The 6984-nt window shown below is 29.6% G+C and overlaps 1 long non-coding RNA gene across 2 annotated transcripts; it reads right to left on the bottom strand.

Moving 5' to 3' along the window:
* Window positions 1–4287: 4287 nt before the first annotated feature.
* Window positions 4288–5561, bottom strand: LOC107886438 (uncharacterized). 2 transcript variants are annotated; one of them, XR_001680765.2, is made up of 2 exons: window positions 4864–5561; window positions 4288–4601 (listed from the first exon to the last, which is right to left on the bottom strand). It is a non-coding gene; the product is annotated as an uncharacterized lncRNA (long non-coding RNA). The 2 variants fall into 2 exon arrangements; XR_001680764.2 differs by having other exon boundaries at window positions 4288–4628.
* Between the last annotated feature and the right edge of the window lie 1423 nt (window positions 5562–6984).

Here is a 6984-nt window from a genome sequence, read left to right on the forward strand (position 1 = left end):
CTAGAATAACATCAAATTCTCGAAAGGATAACAAAATCAAATCAGCAGGAAATTCATAGCTTTTAACGTTTAGTGGAAAAGCACAAAAAACTAAATTAACTATCACACTATGACCTAGTGGATTAGTAACTTTAATATCATAATCAGTAGATTCAATAGGTAACTTCTTTTCCGTTACTAATGTAGTGCAAATATAAGAATAAGTTGACCCAAGGTTAATCAATGCATACACAATAACATCAAAGAGATAGAATATACCGGCAATCATATCAGGAGCAGTAGCTTCCTCTCTGGCTCAGATGGCGTAGGTGCGAGTAAGTGCTCTAGCCTCTGACCGAATGACAGTGTCTTTCATTCCCATACGAGTAGTCCCGGTAGCACTATTCTGGCCTAGACGTCTACTTTTTTGAGAGGTAAACATTTACTTTTCTTTTTGATCTTCATCCTCTTTTGGCGTTTTAGGAAAATTATGAATAAAATAATCACTCGAACCACATCTATAATAGGCTCTCGATTTACCTCTACACTCACAAGATAATATTTCTCGCAATATCTACAATTGGGCTTCGAAGCATTTTGTACACTACCCATACTATTAGTTGGTCTAGTAGGTACTCTGAATTCATGTTGAATCATCTTGTTTTTGTTCGGATGCTCAGACAATAAGGTAGCTCGACTAAAACCATATTTAGTCTTCTTCACTGGTGATGCAGAAAATGACTTGGAAGAACCTCTCTTGTGAAATTCTCAAATTCATCTATTTGGTTGTATCTTGCTGTTGTACAGTTCTTCCATTTTCTGTGCATGATCAGACAAAACAAATTCTCGTATTTCATTACCTCCGTTCATTATTTGGATTTCATCATTCTGGCCATCTTCAAACCAGATACACATTTCTTCTTCAGTAGGTACAATTTCTCAGACATATTTACTGAGATACACAAATTCTCTCTCGTATTCAGCTACTGATCTATTTCTTTGACGTAACTTAAGAAATTTTATCTTTTTCTTGTCCAGATACCTTTTCCTGAAATATTTCTTTTTAAACTCGGTCTGAAAGAATTTTCAGAAAATTTTCTCTCTCGGTACCACAGCTACTATTATCGACCACCAACTATATGCTTCTTCTTTTAATAACAAAATAGCACATCTAAGAAAGTCATCAGGAGAGCAAGCCATTTCTTTGAAAACTCGTAATACATTTTGAAGCCAGCACTCAACTTCAACCGGATCATCCTTTGATCTGCCCCGAAATTCTTAAGCACTACAATTTTTAAGTTTCTTAATCAGAATACGTCTATTAGGTTCAATCACTAGAGGAGGTGGAGGTGCAACCGAAGGTACAATAGGTGGTACAATAGGGGTAGAGGTCGTTGAGCCAGATTTTTCACTTGTATAAACTCGTTGGACCACTGGTTCATATACTCAAATAACATATTTTTAAGCTCATGTTCGTGAGTTAGAGGAATCGGGACATTACTACTCGTCCCAATATCATAAGTCGGTACGTTACTGTTAACCTCATCATTGTCAGCACGATTAGATCTATTTGACATCTTTACAATCTATAGGGAAATGAAGGTTAGATCGGATCAAACACATCACACTATCGCAGATTATATGGCATGTATTTCTAGACATTTCACACGCTACGTTCAGTCCGAGAATCGACTAAACTGTAGCTCTAATACCACTAAATGTAACACCCTTAACCTGTATCTGTCACTGGAACAAGGTTATGGAACATTACTAGACCAACAAAATAGTAAATCATTCAATTCATACATCAATACAAACATAATCTAATTACATTCAAATACATTCATAATGTCTCTTAATCGATACTTTGAAAACAGTTTGGGACTAAATAAAAAACATTTGAAAATTTTAAGAAAAGAGTTGAAAAATTTAAACTGTAGGGGTCACATAGCTGAACACACGCTCGTGTCTCAGGCCGTGTGGACATTCAAAATAGGGACACACGACCTGTCCTAGCCCGTGTCCATGCTTGTGTAACTCATTAACTTGGGTCACGCGGTCAAGTCACATACACGTCTGTCAAGCCGTGACACCTCGAAATGTGTAACGACCCGATAGTCGGGTAATTAGAAAAGTGTATTTTTGTGTCTCTATTTTCATGAAACAAATTCATAAATATTTTTAGTTGTGTGGTTAATTAGGTTTTGGTTAGGTGAATTAGCTTTAGTTAAGATTAATTAGATGAAAGGATTAAATTGAATAAAATGTAAAAGTTTAATTATAGATTAAAGAAAAGTTGAAGGATTAAATTAGTAAATAAACCATAAGAGACAAGTGTATGGTATAAATAATAACAAGTGTAGTATTTATGTACATATACTTGTAAAAATATTATATATATGTACTATAATAATTAAGTAATACTTAATATTTAAGTACTATATATTATATTATATTATAATAATAAAGTAATTAATAATAAAACAAATAAAAATAAAAAATAGAAATAGAAAAAGGAACAAAAAAGCAAACAAAACAGGGGAGAAAAAGAGAGAAAGAAAAAGAAAAAGAAAAAGAGAAATTAGGGTTTTAAGGGTTTAAATTCAATTTGGTAAGTCAATTTAGCTTCTTTTCTTGTAATTTTGATGTTTTTAGATTCTAGAACAAAATGCTACTTGATTTATGTTGAAATTTTAGAAGTTAATGAATTTTTAGATGCTGTTCATGTTGAATTTATTAAAAAAATTAGGGGTTAAATTGATAAATTTTCAAGTTAGAATTGAAAAAATGATTAAATTGTAAAATAAATTATAAGTTTTAAATAATAGGGACTAAATTGAAAGAATTTAAAAATTAGGGTTTCATGGTAAAATTAGAGAGTTGAAATTAGTTTAAAGTGAAAATTGAATGAGATATGAAATTAGTTTTGTAAGAAAAAGAGTTAGTTTTGATTTAAGGACTAAATTGGAATTTAGGAAAAAGTTAAGTATAAATTGAAATATTCAATGCGAAATTGTGTTATATTGATAAATTTTAATTGTTTCGATTTCCGTGGCTAATGTTGAGCCAGAGATCTCAGCTAAGAAAAGAAAAGACAAGATTATCGAGGAGTAACTTGAGAATTACGGTTTGTATTTCTATAATCCGAAGCTAATTATTAATTGTTGTATTTATTATATATATGGTAAGTGGAATTAAGGTGAGTATTGATATTGAATTGTATTGAATTGAATTGAATTGAATTGAATTGAATTATGAGTATATGTGTGATTATTTCAAATGTGTATGGATTGGAAATTGAAAAGTGATTTGGAAACCCTATTAACTGTATTGGGCTGAGTCGGATATAATTGGCATGTCATAGGATTGGAAGTGTTCACAGATACTTTGACCATGAATCGATAAGACACTAGGTGTCACATTATTACCTCAGTTAAATTCGATGAGGTATTGGGTACCACTTTACTTCGGCATGGCTAATGAGACATAGGTTGTCAAATTATTACTTCGAATTATTCGATGAGGCACTGGGTGCCATATGGTGTGTTTTGGTTGGATCTATGTATCCGCCAAAGTTCGAGTTGTGCTAATAGGGGTAAATAAATGAATTGGCAATAAGATTGATATTGGATGTGAATTTGAAATTTGACATTGAATTAAATTGTGCAAATGAAATGCATGAACCAAGGGTTCATGAAAAGATAATTGCTATTGCTAAATGTTATGGAATCAAAATGAGAAAATATATTTGAATTAGCCATATTATGAATTGAATTATTAATTGATTAATGTTTACACATGGTTAAAAGTGTATGCTATATAATACTACTTTCTAAAGTATTCGGATTATAGAAATACCACTAAGTTTTATACTCAACGTACAGTTTGTTTCCATACGCAGGTTAGGTTAAAGTCAAATCGTTGAATCAGCATCCAAAGCCGATCCTAAACTCAAAAACGTGGTAAAGTATATATTTTTTTGGTAAATGGCATGTACCTAGAATGTTGTGTTTGTCATTTTGAGAAATGTTTGTAAATGATGTTGTAATATGATAATGGTTACTTATATATATGAAATGTTAAAGTTACTAAATGATAAGTTTTAATAGTAGATTTGTATGAAATTAGAATTAGTTTGAATGAGTTTTAATTGGATTGATTTGGTCAGTATATGTGAAATACCTATAGTAGTATATTGGTTAGGTACTTAGGATGACTAATTAGACATTGTAATAGGCCCAATTTGCCCGGGCTTATGAAAAATCAAAAAAATAGAAAAAAATCCAAACAAAAAAAATAAGAAAAAAATCAAACAGAAATAAAATAATAAATTAAAGTGTTTATGGATTTAAAGTCCATTTACAATTCATTTAGCCCAAAAAAATAATAGCCTAAACAAACACCCAAAATCCCTTAACCCAATTACATAAAATCCGACCCAATTAAATAAATCCTAAAACCCAATTCTAATAGCCCAAACACGAGGCCCAATACACCCAAAAAGGAGTACAGCAGATGAGAGCACCAGAAGCTTCTGGAATAGGCCAGAGAGTTGGGTTCCCACGAGTGGCTCCTCGCACGGCCTCCTTCGCACGTCTCCTCGCACCTTCGTACGGCCGAGTCTGTACAGGAATACACCAGAAGAACCACTAACAGAATACGACAAATAAATGTAATTTTTATTTTTATTTATTCTAAAAATTTGGCTATAAAAAGCTGTTGATTTCATCTCTGTAATCTTACGCACACTACGCAAATCCAATACCAAGAATCAAAAAAATCAAAAGGTGATTTAAAAATTTTCTTCCGTCTTCAATATTTTTTTCTCTTTTGCATATATCTTGTTTTTAGTTTTTTTTAAAAAAAGAAAAACAAGAAAGTTACCTTCGTGAATGCATCGATAAGATCCCTTGTCTTCTCCATCGAAATCGAGGTTAGAAATGCGGATACTCAAGTGAAAATGGTCTTTGAGTGTTGATTCTGATGGAAATAAAGGCTGCTTCTACACCACTTACCAATTTTAATGGTGAACTGGTGACGAAATGGTCTTAGTAAACCCTAGAACTACTGCGCCGAAACCCGTACAAATGGGTGCTTAGATTGTGGCTTGAAAAATGGCAGAATGCCATTCAATTTCTTTTTAATTTTGAATCAAAATTGAAACAGCGCCGTTTATAATGAGGAAGATCTGCGCGTCAGCCCGTTTAGCAGGACAGATCTGCGCATTTCCATTCAAAATGGGGAATTTCCGCATTAGATCCTTCCCTTCGCGCGAAGCCTTCAATTGCGCCCTATTAGCTTACCTTGTTTTTTTAAAATTTGGCTCTATAATTTGTGCGCCTTTTCACTTTGGTCCGCGGTTCAGTGCAGCGTTTTGGGCGCGGGATATTTCCAATTCCAGTCCCCGCACATTGATCCTATTTTGCAATTATTTTATTTGTAAATTGTTGCTTCAATTTTTTTTTTAAATTAAGTTGTTATTCTTTTTTATTTACTGCACATACATTTTCTTTTACATGCTTGATTATTGGTTGTAATATTTCACGTTGCTTTGATAATTGAATGTTGTTTTAAAAACATTATTATAATCTTTTCTCGTTTATTCTATCATTTTAATAATTGGTGTGTTATTTGTAATAAAATTCATTTTAGTTTATGTATGCTATTAATTTTATGTTATTTTATAATTTCTTTTGAATTTATTCATATATTTTAATGTTTATATATATATATTTTGAGAAAATCATCTATTTTATGTGTCATTTAAGTTGTTATTAAGCATATATTTAGTACTTATATTTAACCTACATGTAATATTAAAGCCATGTTATTTTTATACATATGGTTTTTAATAAATTTGTATATAATTGTGTTTTTAAATTTATTACATATATAATTTATGATAAAATTAAGTTAATCTTATAATTCATATTTTAATTCAATGTTATTTTGACAGACAATTATTTCTAAAATTTCTTCACATATACATTACCCATATTAAATTATTTTTACTATAGTACATGTTATTGATTTCATATAACTCTATGTAAATATTTTTCTATGTATATATCTTCCTTTAAAGTTATCTATGTGTATGATATATTTCTTTTAAGGACCATATTTTAAATTGTACAATTTACTTATTTTTCGCACTTCCATATCTTATTATTTTTATGCATATATCATCAATGTGTACCATCAATCCAAATCAATTTGTTGCATGTAAAATTATATTATATATTATTTGTTTCAAAATTCCCTTTATAAATATAGTTTTATAAATATACATCATTAAATTTATGTATTTTGTAAATATAGTTTTTTACCTTTTGTGTATATGATTATATTTTTTAAGATTTGTTACATGTATAATTTATATATGTACTTAATTTTTCATACATTATTAATTTCATGCTATTTTTTTTACAAATAATTATTCCCAAATTTATTTATATATACATGTTTTATGAATTTATTATGTACATTATATTTTTATCATGTGTTTGATTATTCTTTTATATTTTATATATTATTTAAGCTATCATGCACATTGTCAATTTTTAAATAAATTTGTGTTGAACAAACTTGTCAACTTATATTATGTGTTCATTAATGCATCATTATTTTGAAAATGTCTTATACTATATTGACTTCTAATTCCATTTTATTTTGTACATATTTTGTGAATCGTTTTATATTGTGCTATGTTAATTATTATTGTATATATTTTTTTTTGTATTGATTGTTCACCATCCATGCTTAAAAAAATTTTGGTCACATTGTACTTAGAATATTTGTACATAATTGTTGGATTTATTAATTGAGGTTTATTGTACTATATATGTGCATATTATTTCATGTTCATTAACTCTTTTTTATACAAATGTTTTGTTACAATGCATTAAATATTCCATCTATTTTAAAACTAATAAACGTTTTTTATTTCCAATTTTTCTTATTAGTCAAAAATTTTGAAATAAGGCAATATTCAATATTCGAGGAATT

The sequence above is a fragment of the Gossypium hirsutum genome, chromosome A03, assembly GCF_007990345.1.
Source record: "Gossypium hirsutum isolate 1008001.06 chromosome A03, Gossypium_hirsutum_v2.1, whole genome shotgun sequence".
Taxonomy (NCBI): Eukaryota; Viridiplantae; Streptophyta; class Magnoliopsida; order Malvales; family Malvaceae; genus Gossypium; species Gossypium hirsutum.